The sequence below is a fragment of the Hylobates moloch genome, unplaced genomic scaffold, assembly GCF_009828535.3.
Source record: "Hylobates moloch isolate HMO894 unplaced genomic scaffold, HMol_V3 SCAFFOLD_6, whole genome shotgun sequence".
Classification (NCBI taxonomy): domain Eukaryota; kingdom Metazoa; phylum Chordata; class Mammalia; order Primates; family Hylobatidae; genus Hylobates; species Hylobates moloch.
The window spans coordinates 100,972,998-100,993,764 of record NW_026652281.1 but is presented as its reverse complement, the minus strand read 5'-3'; the positions used below and the strand labels follow the sequence as shown (position 1 = coordinate 100,993,764).

Genomic DNA, 20,767 nt, shown 5'->3' with positions numbered 1-20,767 from the left:
TGTCTCTAAGATTTTTGAAACATGAAAATTGCCATTTCAAACCCTTAAATTGTTTTCTGTCTCACAGACTTAAATTTGCATTTATTATTGTAGCAATGTCTCTTTTTCTAGGGAGATCACTTCACGGGGCTCTTAGATACCAGAATTTTACGCCTCACCCAAGTTCCTGGAGAAAATGAAAATCTTGATCTACTTGCATGTAGGTGATTTAGGCAGATAGCAGGTTCTACAAAGATGTGTAGCTGGTCATTCTGTAACTTTGGGGGAAAATTACGTTTTCATTATGTATATGTCAATTTCTGTTAGAGTTATGAACGTTCTTCTTTGGACATGTATGGGCAGCCATCTGGAATATTGTAGCAGGAGCATGCAGGCACAGGCCTAAATGATTATATTGAAATAGTGGGAGAAAAACTTTAATACCTTAAATACTGGATTTGGCATGGTTCAACATAGATATAGGCTTCTGAGATGCAAAATGTGACATTATTTAACACCGAATAAAGTACTGAGGCTGTATAATGTTTTAATCGCTGGGAGGAATTGGCTTTCCCTGGAAGACGTGGACATTACTATTGTTATCTCCCTGAAAGGAGGCTGAATGTATGACAAGAACCAGTGAGAATTCTGAAGGTGACCCTAAGCTCCACGAGGAAAGGCATTTGGCCGGAGTGAAGGAAAAAATGTCTTTCCGGTCCTTGGTAGACATGCTCAGGTCCCTGTCTGTGAAGGGAGGTGAGCCGTCCTGTTCCATCCCCTCCTGGTAGCCTGGAACTGAGCAGGACTGGACACAAGCTGGGCTGGGCAGGTGCTCCATCTTGACTAGTGCAATTGGTTGTCACCATGCACTGTAATTAACATCATGGTCTCTGAAATCAGAAGGCATGAATTCAATCTGATCTGATCCTTTGATCAGATAGTTGGGCAAGTTACTTTACCTCTCTGTGCTTCAATTTCTGCATGTATAAAATCGGGATAATAATAAAAGCATCTGTCTATACAATAATGGCCATTGAGGTAATACATGTAAGTCTTCCTTACTGTGATCTATTCATTTTTCTTTGTTACAGCACATGTCATCTTACAATAGCAAATGTATTATGCTTATTTTTTATTGTATTTTTCTCTCCAGAGGAATGCAAATTTCACAAGTGCAGGAATTTTTGTCTAGCACTTAATAGAGGGGTTTTTAAAAGTAGATACTTAATAAGTGTTTTTTGACTGAATAAAGCACTTAGAAGGATGCTCAAGGAATGTAAGCATCCTTACATGAGGATGTATAAGACGACAGCTTTAGGCTGGGCGCGGTGGCTCACGCTTGTAATCCCAGCACTTTGGGAGGCCGAGGCGGGCGGATCACGAGGTCAGGAGATCGAGACCACGGTGAAACCCCGTCTCTACTAAAAATACAAAAGAAATTAGCCGGGCGTGGTGGCGGGCGCCTGTAGTCCCAGCTAGTCGGTGAGGCTGAGGCAGGAGAATGGCGTGAACCCGGGAGGGCGGAGCTTGCAGTGAGCCGAGATTGCGCCACTGCACTCCAGCCTGGGTGACAGCGAGACTCCGTCTCAAAAAAAAAAAAAAAAAAGACGACAGCTTTATTCCTTCTTCTTTTTTATTACCCACAGTGTCCAGTAGAATCTTGTTGTACATTCTAACCTGGCCTCTGGTGTGTACAGGGCAATTTGGAGCAGCCCATTTCATGGCCGAGACACGATGTCCCTGGTGCCTCCACTGTGGCACTGTCCTGCCTGCACCACGGGAGAATCATCAGAAGTCACAGGAGCCCCATTAATAGAATTTGGTTCTGGTTTACAAGCCAGCAGAGTCCAGTCATTGGTCTCCTATAAGATAAGAGAGGAAAAAGAAAGAAAAAAAAAAGCAAATTCTTTATTTTCTGCAGCCTGGTTGTAGACTTTATCCCAATAGCATTATGAAGAGATAAAATCTACAATGATTTATTGTCTATTGGTGGCAGGCATTTTTGTTTCACTTTTGGGATAACAAGATAGTAAAATAATGATCATATTACTAACAATAAAAGCGTAGTTGGTATTTACTGAGTACTCTTCTAAGCCCATTGCATGCATTATTTCATTTAATCAAAAAAGTTGAAATTAGGGACGAATGCTGTGGCCATTTTCAGGCAAAGATACTGAGGCTCAAGGAGGTGCAGTGATGTGGTCAGTGCTGTTCAGAGGCAGCTGCAGGGCAAGGAACCACACCATGTGTGTCTGCAGGTCGTAAACTATAATTTATAACTAAATCTGTGTGTGGTTCCAGCTTTTGAAGGTGGGTGACTGATGGGGCAAAGGCATTGTATTAGTCTGTTCTCATGCTGCTATTAAAGACATACCTGAGACTAGGTAATTTATAAAGGCAAGAGGTTTAATAGACTCACAGTTCCACATGGCTGGGGCGGCCTCACAATCATGGTGGATGGCAAAGGAGGAACAAAGGCACATCTTGCATGGTGGCAGGCAAGAGATCTTGTGAAGGGGAACTGCCCTTTATGAAACCATCAGATCTTGTGAGACTTATTCACTATCACAAGAACAGTACGGGAAAGACCTGCCCCCATGATTCAATTACTTCCCACCGGGTCCCTCTCACAACATGTGGGACTATGGGAGCTACAATTCAAGGTGAGATTTGGGTGAGAACACAGTCAAACCATATCAGGCAGGTAGATTAATATTCACAGAACACTGCTTCACGAGGTAGGTAAGGTGCTGCGAATGGTGATAACTGAACATGTCTAGAAACCAAGGGAGTTTGTGGGAGCAGTGACATTTCCGAGACAGCAGGAGGGAAGTGGCAGGATGTTATGGGCCCAGTGTGTGTGGCACACAGGCAAGGCAAGGAAGGCCCACAGGGAACAATAGCCTGTGCAGGGAGAGAGACGTGAAGGATGCTGCTGCTTCCAGGGGACCTAGACAAATTGTCTGGCTCAGATTTTAATGTTGAAATCAACAACTGGCCTTTATTTAAGTCTGAGGCGCCTATGGTTGTGTGCATAGAAATCACCTTTGAAGCCACTGGAGAAAAAAAGCAGCGCACTGGTGTTCATTAGATTTCAGACAGAGCTCAGGAGTTTGCATGTTAGCATGCAGTCCAAGAGCTTCTGATGATGTCTTGGGGATCACACTTGGAGGAAAGTGGCTATTTATGATGGAAACCCATTGACAGCTTTATAGAAGTGATACACTAAAGAATGTGGGTACATCCATGCTTTACAAAAGCCCTCTCATGAGGCTTTAAGGCTGACCTAAAAGGGAAGAACTAAGGCAGGGAAGCCTTTAGAAGGCTGACCCAATAGTACAGCTCAGCCAGAACTGGGCTAGGGAGGCACAGGCTTTCATGGAAGCAGGTTCCAAGCCATGGGCAGCTTCCATTGTCTGGGATTCTTCATTCACTAGAGTCATGACCCACTGGCTGGAGCAATGGTAGCATGAAGATCAGCACCTGCTGGGAGAAAAACTCTCCATCAACAACAGGAAAGAAACCTACCTTGGTACAAAACAAGCCTGATGTGCAAGCAGAGTATTGGTTTGAAATATTTTGAGAAGTGGAGTTGTTCAGCTTCTATGACATCTTGGCTTTTACGTTACAGTTTGGAGTATCTTGTAGCCATAGATATCCTTGATGAATAGAGCAGTTGCATCACCATTTAAAGGGATGAAGTGGGTTGTATTCTTTTACTCATCACTTATAAGCAACCTACTATGGTAGGTAGGACCAGTGGCAAGGGCACAAACGAGCTGGCCACAGGATGCTCTTTGGGGTAAGAATGACAGAATACAGTAACACAGTGAGTGATGCAACCAGGTTCCAGGTGAGTTCTAGGGAAAAGCCTACAAGCATTCAGAGGTAGGACCAATGACTTCTAGGTGTGATAATCCAAGAGGCAGTAGGATTTGGAAGAGCAAGAGGATTGTGCATACAGAGAGTACATGGGGAAGAGAAACAGCCTGTGGTAATGACTAGAGAAAGCCAATTGGGGGTTGAGAACAGAGGACATAGGAGCTCATGTAAACTGAAGTTTAGAGTTCATACATGGATATAAGGATTGGAAACAACAACCAATAAAGCAAACTACATTTACTGAGCATTTGTCATGTACTAGGAATACTGTAAGTGCCTTGAATATTTTGACTCTAAACGTTGCAGCAACCCTATAGGGTAGCTCCCTGTCCTGCCAGACAGAAAGGCCTTGACTATCAGGCTAATGAGCTGAAATGTATTCCTCTGGCCATAAGTGATCAAACTGTGATCTCACAGTGCTCTGCACTGCCCCAGTGTTTTGTGAAGATGCCCCAGAGGGGCGCTGCGGGGTGAGACAGGGAATGCAGAGGGCAAAAACCCCTCAACGAAAGTCTAAACTAAAGATAATCTGCTCTCATCTGTTTTATTATCTAGGCTTTTAATTATTACTTTCTTAATTTTTCTTAAGTCTAGAAATTATTTGGAGTAGTGAAGTGTCATGATAAAATAGAATATGTAAACATAAGACTAATCTGGGAGTTTGTGTAGGATTACATAAAGAGGAAATCTTATATTGGTTAAATAGTCCAGACAAGAGATAATGGAGCCAAGTGCAGGGGCAGTGACAGCAGCTATGGGTGGGGACAATGAAAAGGTATGGATGGATCCTAGAGCTAAGGAATAGGTGGGCTTCAGCTGACTTGGGAACTGAGCGGGGAGTGCACAGGAGCAGGGAGGTGGACAGGATGGCTCTAATGTGAGCAGAGCAAGCCGGCCTATGAGATGAGGGGGCGGAGCTCAGGTCTGGCTGTAACCAGGTTTTATCTTGTCATACTTGCCATCTTCTTTGTGCAGAGAAGCCAGCTTTCCCACTGGGAAGGACTCTGAAGTCACTCTACACCCAGCACAGCATCTCCAATGAAGTAAGACCTTGATGAATCTGTACTGATCTAATTTGACTATCCACATGACATCATCTCAAGTTCAAGTTTTAGACAAGGTGGAGACAGAATGTGCTTTTGCTTTGACTTTAAATAGATGAAGGGAATGAGACAAGCTTTCAGACAGCTCTTGGGGCATAAATTCATCAGGCAGAATGATGCAGCAGAGAAAGCAATGGTTTTTGTAGTGAGAATGACCCAGGTTCTAATCTTGCCTTGTCTATTTCTACACTTGCCTCCTTGGAAAATGTTAACTGTTCAGCGTCTGTTTTTGCATTTGTACAGTGAGAGAAATAATATCCGTCTTTCTGAAATGCTGTGATCATACATTGTCATAATTTATGTAATGCTCCAGCATGCTGTTTGAGTATTTAGTAAGAGTTATGCAAATGTTAGCACATCTAACCCCTAGACCATGTAAAAGAAATAATTCCCTCTTAAACCCCTATCTGTATCTGATGTCCTACAGCTTAATATCTTTAAGGTGTTTTGTGCATATCAAAGGCTATTAGGTAAATTAATGATAACATCCATGATATTGTCTAATGTGGATGTGAAAGTGATTAAATCAACTAGGCTAGGCTGTGAGTGAGGGTTGAATTCAGCATAGTGGTGGGAAAAGGTAAAACCATTCCATTAGAAATGAGAGACCTCCACAAAGGACATGACATTTTTTTGTAGGTGTCATGGGGAAGGTCAGAAAGCAACAGAGAGCTGAATTCACTTCACAAAGCATTTTGTCTTTTACTTCATATGTGTTTAGAATCATTAATACCTTTCGGATGTGATTATTTTCCTTTGCTTTTGTTTTTCTGGAAGGGAAATATATACATATATGGCTTGATTTTCTAAAAAAAAGAAATCCAGGCTCTTGATTTGAAAACAGTAATTGTGAAGCACTTGGAGGTGAAGTCAAATACCAAGGATTTAATACCAATGCCATTTGTAATTTGCATAGTCTACAAAAATAATCAATCTTGCATTGTTTTAACTTCAATGAGTACACAGCAGTTGATGACTTTGCCTGGGATAATCCTTTTTAAATGTTATTTTCAATTCAAAAGTGCCTGCTGAATAATACTGAATTTCCCTAGTATAACAATGGCATGCTGCCCACGGAGGGCGGAGGGTAGCTCTGCTGTGGAGCTGAAAGGAATAATGTGGAGCAGGGAGCACCTGGGATAGCACCAAGTGTTCCTTGTGAATGGCTGAGGGGGCAGGTATCTACTGAGAGGCTTACATTTTGGGTTTCTCCCGGCATGGTCAAGGATTGGCACCAACCCAGAGGCAAGACCAACATGTTTCTGTTGTGGTTTGATGAAGCTGGCTTTCATTGGCTTCCAAGATCTAGTTGTTACATATTCAGAATTTTGGGGAGCTAATTTTTGATGTGTTGGTTGTTTGAAACAGGCCATGTTGGGAGTATTTACACCATGAAAGAGGCAAACACTCTATACCACCCCTACTGGAGCTGGTTTGCTGGCATACCATTGCCAGTGGCACTTGGAATGGTTTTATCTTTCCTACCACTAAGTTGTAGTCAAAGGTGCCTTATGCCATTACGTTGTCTAAAATCCAAATCTAAGATTCTATCATGGCTTAATCCAGTTGATTTGGTAAACATTTTGAGTCCCTAATCAGTTCCAGGCATTATATATCAAGCTATACAATCTTTATCTTTTTAAAGCCCTGTAATAGCCCTATGCAGTAGACTTTGTTATTCAAAATTTACAGGTGAGGAAACTGTGTCTGCAACAGCTTAAGAAACTTGCCCATGGCTTCATGGGCCACACGTGGCTGAGGAAGAACTGAAACCCATTTCTGCTTAAGCACATACCCTCCAGGAACAGAGATAATCTTGAGGAGTGTTTGTTTTCGGTGAGATGTCTCTGAATGAGCAAAGGAGTCCAGGAGCACTCTGAACTTGCACATTCCTGAACTTTAAATTTCTCATGACACTTGAAAACAGAAAAGAAACAGCCCTTCTTCCTTCAGCATCTCACTTAGGGGCAATGAAACCCACAGCATCAGAGTCTGCTTTCCTAAGAAGTGCAGCTAGATTCTGCAATGGCCATTTTGATGAGTTATTTCTACATTTTGACAGATTTTCTCAGAATATGATCTACCTCTGAAGAGCAATAACATCCCAGATGGCATCTTCAATGAGGTATTTGAATGGCCGTTAATTCCGAATCAATATGATTACTCAAAGTGAGTTGTGTGTTTGTAGAGTGCATCTGTGGGTGTTCCCAACAGCAAGCTTGCACAATTTAGAGAGGGGAGATTCAGGGATTCTTTGAGAAAGCAGCTGCAGGGTGGAAAAACAGCAGGATGGAAAGGGTAGAATGGCAAACGTGGCTTATTTTGTCCTGCCTGGTACCCACTTAATCCCAAGGGAGAAACTGAGGAACCATTATTTATTCATTCATCATTTGCTTATTCTATTTTTAAAATTTTTTGTCCAACACATATTTTTGAGTATGAATGGCACCATGTCATGTGCTGAAGATAGTTTTGAAAAAAAAATATGGGTGATCCTTGCCCTTAGGGAGTTGCCAGATGGGGAAGACAGTTCTCAAACTCATTATTACACACATATTTAATTTCAATTGTAATGCGTTCTCCTATAGAGAAACATGGGTTGCAACAAGAGCAAATAACAAGGGATCCCACCTAGACCCAGGTGATCAGGTAGGTCTTCCTTGAGAAAATGATATTTAGCTGTGATTTGAAAGAGGAGGAGTTGAGCAGATGAAGAGAGAAAAGTAAACAGCTCCAATAAGAGGAGAGCATGGCTGGGGTCATGACTGTAACCCTAGCACTTTGGGAAGTGGAGATGGGAGGATTGCTTGAGTCCAGGAGTTTGAGACCAGCCTGGGCAACATAGTGAGACTCCGTTTCTACAAAAAATTTTTTTTAAAATAGTGGGGCATGCTGGCACACACCTCTAGTCCCAGCTACTTGGGAGGCTGTGGTGGGAGGATCGCTTGAGCCTGGAGGTCTGGAGGCTGAGGCTGCAGTAAGCCATGGTCACACCATTGCATTCCACCCTGAGCAACAGAGTGAGACCCTGTCTCAATGAATGAATAAATAAAGTAAATGGGATGTGCCAGAAAGACCTAGGAATGTTCAGGAAGCGGGGAGATCTGATGTGGCTGGTGTGTAACAAGGGAAGAAGATTAAGTAGGGAGAAGAAGCCAGAATAATAGGCAGGGGTCAGTCCTGCAATACCTGGCAGATATTTTCTGATGGGATGTTTATCTAAAGTTCAAACAATTAGGAGCTACATGCTAAGGGTTTTTCTTTTAAAATATATTTTGGGATACTGGGGACTTTAAAGAGAAACAGGAAAGAAATATGTGAAGACCCTGGATTCTTGAACTCACATCAGCCACCGAGTCCTAATCATTCCTTAATGTCTCTACAGCATGCTCCCACTTTGCCATGCCAAAACATTCTAGAAGAGAGTGATTCCCCAAAATGTAGGCACTGCCCAACAATAGGGGGATATAACATTTTGGGAATAGAACTTTCAACGGTTTGTCAATACCTGATTTCTTTTTTTCTCTAAGCTACATGACATGTAGAAGCTCATGTTAATTGCCTTCTACAAACTGCCCCCTACCTAGTTTCTATTATGTGTTTTGGGGGATTAGTTATGGAACTTTTTAGTAAAGAGACCTAGAACTTCCTTCTTCCTTATGTAGCCTCCATTTAAAAGATTTCAACTACAGTTATTATTTTAGGCAATAAAGAGACTCTGATCATGGAGGGAGACATTGTGAATCTTCACAGTCCACACAATGACAATGCATGCATTTATTCAACAGTCCTGTACTAGTGCCATGTATGCCCCAGGATCTGTGCCAGCCTTGAGGATCTAAAGATGAAAAGAATATTCCTTGTCCACAGTGAGATGCAATGACATAAATGCAATGATAATGGGAAATACTGAGGTCCTGGGGGAGCAGCGAGCAGGAAGTCAGTAATTCAGCCTAGGAGACTTTCTGGATGAACTGATAACTGAGTTGAAGCTAAATTCATGAGCAGGAGTTGAACATGGAAAAAGTGGCCAGAGATTGGGGAAGGAGACCACATCAACCATATGCAAAAGAGTGGAAGCAATAGACCTCTGGTGTCCAGATTTCTATTGAAGCAGCCAATCAAATGCTATGAATCCTTATATTTGTCTTTCTCCTAAAAGTGTCAGTTTCAGAAGAGCACAACATTTCATCATGGTTGTACCTCAAGGCAGTGTGTCATGACAGAAAGAAGGCAATTTGTAGATCATACAAAATTTGATTTGATTCCCACCCCCTTCCCTAGCTGTGTGACCTTGGACAAAGCACTTAATCTTTAACTTTTAGAGCTTGAGTTTCCTTATCTGTGAAATTGAGCAATAGGGTTTGTAAGTGTTTTGTTATTTGGGCTGCTCTAGGCAAGGTACTTACCACTAGAAGACACTCAATGGATGTTTCTTTTGCTGATTCATTATTTAGTTGATATTTATGTTCTCCTATTTTTCTTTCATGTTTTTCATTATGTAACCACTAGTCTTAGGTTGAAGACAATCTTTTAAGTGATTTGAGCATCAGAACCAACCTTCAGGCAGTTGCTTCACCTGTAAAGGGAAAAGCTCTGGGTGTCTTTCCACCTTTGAAACTTGAAGACTCTGATTCATTTTTTTAATTATTTATTATTATTATTATTATTATTTGAGACAAAGTTTTGCTCTTGTCGCCCAGGCTGGAGTGCAATGGCAGGATCTTGGCTCACTGCAACCTCTGTCTCCTGGGTTCAAGTGATTCTCCTACCTCAGCCTCCCAAGTAGCTGGGATTACAGGCACGTGCCAACACGCCTGGCTACTTTTTGTATTTTTAGTGGAGACAGGGTTTCACCATGTTGGCCAGTCTGGTCTTGAACTCCTGACCTCAGGTGATCCACCTACCTCGGCCTCCCAAAGTATCAGGATTACAGGCATGAGCCACTGCACCCGGCCAAAGATTCTGATTCAAAGGCAATTCTAGTTAGTGAAACCACCGACTGCTTCTTCCAGCAGAGGCGTGAATGTGGTCAGAGGACAATAGAGATGCATCCATCAAATTACTATTAACTTTTCCTTGGAGTTTTCTATGAAACATGGGTTATCTCCACTTTTGCCCTATACCATTTAAATTTCTATTTTCAAAAGAAATGGAAATTTTTAAAATTATCTTTCTAATTATTGGTTATTGACAGTAATTGTCTGCAGAAAACATTTGTAAGTCACCCCTTTTAACTGGTTTTGAAAACTGATTGGGGATGTGTTTTATAAACTTGAATTCTAGCCCTTGAATCCATAACACAACTTATTTCATTGTATCTTATAAATTTTAAGGTGTGACATTATTATATGTACAACTAAAAAAGAAAATTGTTGCCAATTAAACTATGACATAATGATTTCTTATCATTTTGAGTTTTTAGAACTCACTAGACTTATTTAGACATCAATTTGACTTTAGACTTATTCAGACATCAATTTTGTCATCTATAATTCATGCATTAGTTTTAAAAATGAAATAAATTGGGTAAAGTATTAATGCAACTTCTTCATCTTCAGAGTTGAAACTTTCAGTGTCACTTTTCAACTCAGAGCTGTTGATAACTGGTTTTTCCCATACCAAGACCACTAGTTAAATGGCATCTCTCAAAACAGTGTCCCATTATTGCAATGGGGATTTTTGCCCCCGACCAAGCAACTAATCATTCTGCAACTCTCATGCATATATACAGGTGATGACAACTACATTAAGGTTTCTGTCTGCCAAGTCAATAGCATTCTGATTTCAAAAATGCTAAAATGTGAAAGGAAAAATAAATGATGTCAGATATGTCTGAGTATTGATAAAACACATTAAAATATGGTGTAGAATGCACCCAAGATTCATCAACTGTTCTGGGGCTTCTTTTGATCATTAGAAACCTGGATAATTTTACAGTGATGATCTTGGAGCCCCACTTTCAACTTCAGGATCAATATTTCACTTTCTGAAGTTAGCAAAGCTCCAAGGCTGTTATTTTATTATTCCTGTTAAAATTCCATTCTGGATCCCAAACTCAACAGCATCACTTAATGCTGACCAAATTGCACCTCGGTGACATTCCAGTACTATATGACTCTTCTGAAAAAATGGGAACATTCACTTGGCAATAACAGTAACTGCAAGAGTCCATACAGTATGAAGGAAAACTTTTTTCCTCTTTGATTTTATATTTTATCTCATCCATTTCCCCTTCTATTTCACTTTGAAAATTGCTGCACAAATCTCTGGCGGAACTCTGCCTGTTAGAAAGGCTTTTTACTTACTTTCAGCTCCTACCATTTGTACTTCCCGTTATGCACCTGACAGGCCAGGTAACTGAAATTACCTGCAGAGGTGGGCCTCTGGGAACAGCATGAGCCTCATGTGGTGACCCCTAAAACTATAACAGCTGTATCCTATGTCTCTCTGGTGAGCTATCCATAGGTTTCTTACTAACAAGCTACCTATATGTGTTATAGCTTACTCTTCTATTCTTCCATATATTCCACAAATAGTCATGGACCAAATTCCACACAGTTACCTGGAATACAATGACATCAAGGAAATATCCCTGACTTCTAAAAGTTCAGAATCTAGCAATAGGACATTGGAGATAATCAAAGATGTCAAAACAGTATTTTAAGTACGAGAATCAAGGTGCCTACGATATTTTGAGATTGGTGAAGGGGGACTGAGCCAGTCAAATCAAAATGGTGTTGGGGGCAGGGAAGCAGATCAGTCTTCAGAGGGTAAAAGTAACATCAAAGTCACAGATTACTCCGTAAGTTCAAATATGAGATTGATGAATTTTGGTGAAGTTGAACACAGCTTTAATTTTGCTTGACTGGTAAACTAGGACTTTGGACCAAGTCAGGATTCTCAACATTGCTATTGTGTGTTCTTAAGGCTTCCCAGGGTTCCTTAAGCCTCGTAAAGATGACTAAATATATTTATGCCTGTTAATTTGACTCTATGTTCCACGTATCAGAAAGTTCAACATTAAATGATTGAAAATATAGGAGAATTTTTAGAGCAAATAACTAGAAAGTTCAGAGGTTTATGAGCTTCAGGTTAAGTTTGATCCAGCAGTTTAAACAATTCACCAAACACATTTTTTACTCCCATGTCTCTGCTCTGCCTTTGTGGTTTTAGTTTGAAATTAATGTTGGCTCATCCTGATTGCAAAATATTTTCTGAGTTCTTGAAGCCACACATTTCTTCTCTCCACAAACAAAAGACTAAATGTCCCCCCTACCAAGAAACAGAATTTCAAGTCTCATGTGAATTATCCCAGGTCATAAGTTTGCCAGGAAAACAATTATTGTTGTTTATCATTTACCACTGTCTGGTAAATGGGCTGTGCTTGTGTAGTGTACCAGTAGGGACCAAACCCTGGAGCTCAGAGTGAGTGAGCCTGTGGGCTTCCAGGAATTGGTGAATGCTTGATGAAAAAATGGGGTACTGTTAGGAAGAGAAAGGAGGGATATGTCTGCTGACTGAGAACTATAGATGTCCACAACAGTGGTCTTGACTAAGCAGTCTCTTCAAGTCAAGCAAGCTGCTTTGTTTATGTAGGGTGTGTCAACAAAGAAAGTTGTTAATAGACTTAGGTGGTTTTTTGAGTAAATTGGGGTTTCACTTCAAGTCACCTTTTCTGGAGCATTCCAGATAAACTCATTCTCAATCTGTGTGATGCTCCTAAGACTACCGAGTAGTCATAGTACCAACTCTAGGAGAATCCTGTGCCTGAAATGACCCCTTCTCACACTATAAAAATCTTTCCCAATTTCAGAGGCAGTTGCAGGCCAGATCTTCCCAAGCCACCTTCCCTGAGGACCTATGTCCACTGGGGTCACTTTTCTCCTGTGAGTTCCTTCTGTCCACATCACTATCTTGGATCATCATAGCCCAGACCACTTGGGGCTGTCACTCTGGCATGTGTAGGTAAACAACCACAGATCAGAGCTGGCAGGAACCTCAGGGACTTTGCAAATGGGAGAACCGCCCCTCAGTGAGGTTTAGCAAACAGGGTCAAGGTCTTGTAGATAGTCAAGAAGTGGAGCATAGGCTAGAATCAAAATCCTTGAGTTACGTTCCTACTTTTCTTCCACTTTATCACATGATGCACTTTTCAGAATATTCTGTTGTCTTCCACATTTAGCTACATTAAATGCTAAGAAATAGCCTTATACCTCATTTTGCCTTCCAGGATGCATGTTATAATTTCAACACATAGTATGTACTCATCAAATATTCATTGAAACTAGCTTGAGATTGTGGAAAGCACACTGGATTCCTCTCCAAGAAGTTGGAGATTTATTGATTGTACGATCTCCCTCCATGATGTCTCTGTATATATATTGCTCTGACTATGCTGTCCTCACAGAATTATACTGGAGATTAAATAAAATAACGGGGTAGATGCCCACTGGGATGTCTGGCACACATTGGTAACTCAATATATGTAAAGGAGGAAGAAAAGAAATCATGCCACATGTGTGCAATCTTCTGGAGGTGAGGGGCACCCTACTTCATTGGGTGAAGTGACCTCACTGAAGACATCTGTCAAGACTTTTATGTTGAATGCATTATAGACTCACAAGAAGTTGCAAAAATAGTACAGAGAGATACCATATATACATCACCTAGTTTCCCTCTTTAGTGGCATCTTACATAACTATTGTGGATGATACAAACCAGGAAATTGATATTGGTCCAATATAATTACCAGTCTACAGATTATCTTTGACATCACCAGTTATTGCAAGTACTCATTTTTGTCTATGTAATGATTGCATTTTATTTTTATTTATTTATTTATTTGTTTATTTTGAGATGGAGTCTTGCTCTGTCGCCCAGGCCGGACTGCAGTGGTGCTATCTTGGCTATCTGAGAGTTTTAAGTGTAGCCATTTGTAGAGCATGTGAGAAGGAAAAAAGTCCAGAATTCAAGCTAAATTTTCCTTACAGGGCCAATGTCCTTGTTGGTTTTCTTCTTGTGTCCATTGTGGTAGAGGTGACCTTACTTCAAACGGTGGCATTTGGACAGGAGATAGACAGAGCAATCAATCCCAGCCTCCATGCAATCTGAGCAGTGTGCCATAGTCGGGAAATGAGCCAGCTGTTGAGAGTTGCTGATGGCATTCAGTATCATTTGTTTCATAATATGTCACTGGTGTCAGCTGACATTGGATTTGTATTTGAATTGTGATGAAAATATTAGGGTGGTACAGCAGAAAAATGCTTGGGCCTTGAGGTCAGACAAACTAGGATCTGAATCCTAACTCTCTCCTTTACTAGCTCTGTAACTATTGAGTGAATCACCTTCTCTGAGTTTCAGTATGCTCATCCGTGAAATGGGTATGCAAATGGCACCCTCCTGGGAGTGGGGGAGGCTTTTGGCCCAATACCAGGCAAATGTAGGTGCTCAGTGATTGGGTAGTGCGATTCTATTTATCAATAACATTCTACAGTGACTTTCACATTCTACATGCCAATATTTACTTAAAAAAATTATAGACAGCCTGACAGGTTGCAAAAATGCTTTCACATATATTTCTGATTTGCTCCTCTCCATAACCTTGTGAGACTCCCAGGTTGAATTGCCTGAAGTCACACAGGTAGCAAGTGGCTGGCCAGATCTAATCTCTGTCTAATGATTTCAAATTCCATGTTCTCCATACATACCCAGCCATCTTCCAGGTGCCGAGAGAGTTGTCAAGATTGCTCTCAGGAAGAGTGATGAAATAGCTCTGGATAGTTTAGGGGTAAAGGAAAGAAAGCTTTCAAGTATATAACACAGCCAAACCTGGAGTGTGAGTTTGTCTTCTTCAGGGAGGCACCCAGGAGTGTTTGACAGTGATACTGAGTTTTGTTTTTGTTTATGTGTTTCCTGTGGCATAGAGAGGATCTTCCTGTCCCTTTCACTGTTCTGTGCCAAGTCATCTGTTTGGTTGCCCAAAAACTGAGGATATATGTTGTGTTTCTGTTTTCTACTCTAAGCCAGAGTGTTAGGATGAAATGGTACCTAGATAACAGATCACTTTTTAGTTTCTTTTGAGAACCTGTTGTTCTGGGGTAACTAGCAAACAGCTTGGCAAATGTTGTTGGGCAGGGAAAAAACAGGGAACACACATAATTATTTCTCCTAGTTAGAGATCAGAAACTACTTATGTCCCTTTGGGAAGGGACTATAAAACATCTACAGCAAATACATCTTTGTATTTGCTGTTCTTTACCAAGGAAAACGTCTCTGTATCTCCTGGCACAGAGACACTGAGAAACAATAGCTGATCTATCTTCTTTATTAGCCTCCAACTTGCCCTATCTTCACTCATAAAAGTGTGGTCTATGCCCCATGGAGCTGATTTGAATTGGACCCTGGTATGGAATGCACTCTGGTGTGAGGGATGGCCTCTGATGTGGGCTTGCGACAGGTGGGTTGAAGTGGAATCCTGAATCTTCTAGTGTCCGTGTGAACATGGGCAGGCTTTTGTTATCCTTGAGGCTTCTTCATACTTTTATTTATGAAATATGAGTTCTAATATATTTTTAAAAAGTGTTCATGTGAGGATTCAATAAGACGATGGATGTTAAATGCCTAAAGTAATTGTCTGGCATATAGTAGGTGCTCCGTAATTGCCTCCCTCAACCCTTGCTTCCTGTGATGTTTCTATTCATTTCCTACAGGCACGTAGTAAATATATATATATTTATTTATCTACAGCAGATACAGATATATATATATATATATATATATATATAGTCTTTAAGAGCCGATGCACTCTTGCCTGATTATACCCACTTCGACCATTTGGGTGCTTCTCCTGCCCTGGCCGCCTTGGCCATAGGGCTCAGACTCTGCCTACTGAGACCACAGATACCATGTTGGGAGGGCCCTTGGAGCCTCTGTCTGGTTCCTGTGCCCCAAGCACGTGCCCGCACCTACCACAGGACGGATGAGAGCAATTCTCCAGCTAATTTGCCAGTTACATGGAAGATTGCTTCCCAAATCACAAGGCTGTTGAGATTAAACTGGTAATTACCTCATGCAGATTTCCCAAAGTGTTCACTTGTCTGCATCCAACACTGAGTGGCTGAGATTTTGAGTGGCCTCTGAGCCAGGTTTAAATTGTGGCTGATGTGGATAAACACCGGACTGCAGAGAAGTTATGGGACTCAGCGGCCGGGTGTGGGAAATGCAGTCAGGGATGAAGATCCTCTCTTTCTCTGGCTGAAACCCATCATCTTTTCATACCCAGCCCGATGGCCTGCCTGGCAAAGCCTTCTTGAATTCCCTTTCCCTAACCCAAGCTGGATGAATTGCTGTAGATCTGCACTCGGACAGCATCCACAGGAGCATCCATATCCTGTGACAGTTCTTGATGTATGTTTGAATTGTCTGCCTCCACCCACTGGGGATTGATTTGAGATCAAGATTCATTATCCTCAGTGCCTGTCTCACTAACTGTCACATAGCAGATGGTCAAAGATATTTGGGAAGGAAGGAAAGGGGAAAGAAAAAGACCTCTATTAAATTCCCTGTAATTTCTCTCTTAAAAGCAGGCCATATTTTTCCTGCTTTTAAGAAGAATGTGATGCAAGAAACTGTACCACCTTTGAATCCTGCCTGCCTATGTGCCCTACACAGACTGCTCCCCACGACCCCCTATGAGGAAAGCTGCCTGACTCTTCCAGAGGGAGAGTGGAGCAGGAGCTTCACTTCCAACCGCCTTCTTGGGAACTCTCTCATGTATCTCAGAATTCGACTTGGCTGCGTGCAAAAGGGAAACATGACAACAATGGCTTAACCCAAGGTAGAACCTTATCTGGCTCCTTAGTAAAAGAAGTGTTAACATTGGCAGTGTAAGGTGGTCCTGGTGGCTCCTTTCCTTGGGTCTGCAGAGACCCAGGGTCCTACCTTTTTGTTGCATCACATCTTCAAGGTCACTTTATGATCTGTGATTGTGACTGGCCCTGTAGTCCACAAGGACACATTTCAGGCTGAGAGAACGAGCAAAGGCAAGAGAGCAAGATGGGGGCATCCTCCAGCCAAGGTGGCTCCCTCTAAGCAGGAATTGATCTGTACCATTTCCATGTACACCTCTTTGGACAGAATGTAAGCACGCAGCAATGCTTGGCTAAAAGGGAGTTTGAAAAATCTAGTGTTTTTTGTTTGTTTTTTGTTTTGTTTTTTTATAAGGGAGCACAATGTTTTGAATTTTGCTCCCTTCCAAAATTTGTTATATTGAAGTCCTAAACCCCAACGTAAATGTATGAGGAAGTGAGACTTTTGAGAGCTTAGGTCATAAAGGGCAGAGCCCACTTGAATGAGATTAGTGCCCTTATAAAAAAGAGGCCCTAGAGAGCTCATTTGCCCTTTCCACTTTGTGAAGACACCGTGAGAAGGTGCTCTCTCCGTGAGGAAGCAGACGCTTACCCTTGATCTTGGACTTCTCAGCTTTCAGAAATGTGAGAGATAAGTTTCTGTTGTTTATAAGCTACCCAGTCTATGGTCTTTTGTTATGGCATCCAGAAGGGAATAAGACAGAAGGCAATGATTCCTTCTGACCCCAAATCAGAGTTCTGATATTAAGGAGTTCAGAGAGAACAGGCATTGAGATGACGACTAATAGACACTGCTATCGGGAAAATAAATAGGAAAAAAAAATGAAAGGGAAATGAGTTGGATTTCTCTCTTCTATAAAGACTTTAGCCCCCAAGTGCCATTTTTCCTGGTAACTACATTTCAGATATCTATCTCAGAAAGATAGAAAGAAAGGAGGGAAAGATGCTTCCCTCTCTGTTTCATGGAAGCAGCCTAAAGAAATGAAACAGCAGGAAAGAAGCAAATATGTATTAATTTCCTATTTGCCCCAGGCAGAGGCACGCATTTTATCTTATTTAATTCTCACAACATCCCCAGGAGGAAACTGTTACTACTTCGATTTTGTATTCAGAGACTTGAGTTCAGAGAGGTTAAGTGACTTGCCCAAGATTGCAGAGTTAGTAAGGGATGAGCTGGAAATCCAAACTAAATCCCATCAAAAGCTAACTGCTGCTCTTTAATGCTAACTCTGGCACAACAGTAGAAGAGGGAGGAAGATGCATGACAACATCTCTGATTCAAAGGACAAAATGCCCTTGAATTTTGGTTTCAGCATTTGGTGTAGAATATTAAATGTTCGTAGTTCCTTTAATGTGCAAGCATTTGTCTGACAGACAACATTTTCTGCATACATGAATTTTGAAAATATTCTAAATCTCAACCAAGAGTTCTATATTGGTGGTGGAGGGGTGAGAGGAGAGTTGAATGCAAAACCTCAAAGGCTGAATGAGAGTAATCCTGTGGCCATCTAATTCACTTAGATTTCTCCTGTGCTAGAGAAATGCTAATGTTTATTTGTGTGAAAGCTGGTCTGTGCTGGGCTTCTAGAAGACACAGGCAATTAAAGAACATAGCACTGGACCTGCAGAAAGGAGCTGTCAATGCAATTCATTAGGGACCAAAAGGAACTCAGAGGTCCCTATGGGTACCCTCCTAATTCCCTGAAGAACAACCATCCAGCTTTTGGAAGAAAACTTTAAGATAGGGACTTGCTATTTTCCAAGGCAGGCATTCCATTGATGGACGTCTGCTTTTAAAATAAAGCAAAACCCTGAACCCCTGAGACTCTGACTTGAACAGTGAGTAAATATTGAGAGTCTCCCACACGATATTCTTTTACGCAAGTTATCTTCAATAATTCTAATATTGCGCCTAGGCCTATGAAGATAGTAGACATTATCTGTTTTCTTTTGCAATTGTGTAAGGAGACTGGGAGCTTAGGACTTTCCAGAAATCACAGGGCTCAAGAGATGATTAACCTTGTCATCTGACTTCAGAGTGGGTATTTTCTCCCTACATAGTCACTGAATCTTAGTACTGGATCTTGGCTCTTATTCTTACACTTTGGTCCACACTTCCCTGGTTCTGGCTGGCTGGATGTTAGTGGTACCATTATCTCTTCTATGTAGGACACAATGTTTAGACCATCATCATTTGACTGACCTTCCTGAAATACAGGTCAAATTTTTCAAAGTTTTTTTTTTTTTTTTCTTTTTTTGATGGTGGCTCCCAGAACTGAGAATAATATGCTGGCTATGATGAGGATGAGATGGGATTTGCAAACCTTGCATTTGAAGATCCACATGCACCTTCTGCTGAGCTTCTTCTTCAGTTGACCTGTGGACTCAATTGAAAGATCCAAGTTAAATGCCCAGACTCTGTTCTCCTAGAGCTCAACCTCATGCGGTTGATACTGAACACTTTCAAGTGTACTCCTACCCGTGTGAACCATATTCTCTGCCCATGCCTCGAAAGTGTTGCCACTCCTTTTCAGGAGACAATATACAGACATGGAAGTAGTGTAAATATAGAGCTACCTATGCTGCATAGCTAACCATACCAAAACTTAGTGGCTTAAAATAGCAATGGTTATTCATTCTATTCTTGGATCTACCATTTGGGCAAGGCTCAAGAACAATAGTTTATCTGTGTTTCATTTGTCTTCAGCAGGACAGATTCACTTAGGGAGTGGGAGATCCACTTTCAAAATAGCTCATTCACATGGCTGGCCAGTTGGTTCTGTTAGCTGAGAGCGTGGATGGGACTGTGGGTCAGGGCCATGGGCTCTGGTTTCTCTCAACATGAGTCTCTCCATGGGCTTTTGTGGCTTCTTCACAGCATGATGTCTGGGTACCAAGGGCAAGTGCCCCAGAGGAACTAGAGAGAAGCTGTGTGACCTTCCCTAACTTCACCTGAGAAGTTACACGGTGTCACTTCTACCGCACTTCATTGATCCACCTATCACTAAGCTCAACCCACACTCAAGGGGCAGGGACATACACCCCATGTAATAATATGATGTGTATCAAAGAATTTATGACCATATTTTAAAACTACCCCACAGGCCAGGTGTCATGGCTCATGATTGTAATTCCAGCAATTTGGGAGGTGGAGATGAGAGGACTGCTTGAGCCCAGGAGTTCAAGACCAGCCTGGACAACATAGTAAGGTCCTATCTGTAAGAATAAATAAATACAAAGTAAAATAAAAAAGAAGAAATAAAATTGCCCCACAGACGTACTTGAGAAGGTGGCCAGCTTTAATATGTACTTCAGTGCCACCTGGAGCAAACTACTTAACTACCCTAAACCCACCTTTCCCCTTTCTGTAGCAAGAAACTAGAATTTGTGGAAAGGTGTACTGTACTGCCTGCCCCTGTCCCTACTCAGAAATATAAGTTGGCTTCCTCCTGTCTGCTCAGTTTCTTGTTATTATTCAATTCATGTTATCTGAATAAATTAGTCCGTCTGAAAGAATCACTTTATCTTCTCCAGCTCCTTCCAAGTTTTTAATAAAACTTTCAAGCAGGTCACAGTGCTGGGGCACACCATGTGGGGCTGCTCTTTGCCTGACCCGCCAATCTCCATCAGGTGAAGTGACTCATTCCACTAGGAATCCTTGTTAACCTCCTAGAGTTCATGTGGTTTCCTTAATCTTTCTCTTCCAAATGTGTGGTACTAAAAAAAGTAATGATGAATGAATGAACAAATAAATGGAACCTACATGGAAAACTAAATCTCATACTAATTTTATGACAATGCGTTCAAATCGTAATTTCTAGATGTGGGCTAAGAATTTATTTTCTTATTAGGGAACAAACTCGGGAACAAACATGACCTAGTAGATACTTACTCTAAGATTGGAAAGTTACGTCATTGTATTTAGGATCATTT

At 41.4% G+C, this 20,767-nt stretch overlaps 1 long non-coding RNA gene across 1 annotated transcript; it reads right to left on the bottom strand.

Annotated features, from left to right (window-relative positions):
* Positions 1 to 519: 519 nt before the first annotated feature.
* Positions 520 to 19,091, bottom strand: LOC131383780 (uncharacterized). Its single transcript, XR_009214054.1, has 4 exons — positions 19,038 to 19,091; positions 9,374 to 9,543; positions 1,657 to 1,841; positions 520 to 869 (listed from the first exon to the last, which is right to left on the bottom strand). It is a non-coding gene; the product is annotated as an uncharacterized LOC131383780 (long non-coding RNA).
* Between the last annotated feature and the right edge of the window lie 1,676 nt (positions 19,092 to 20,767).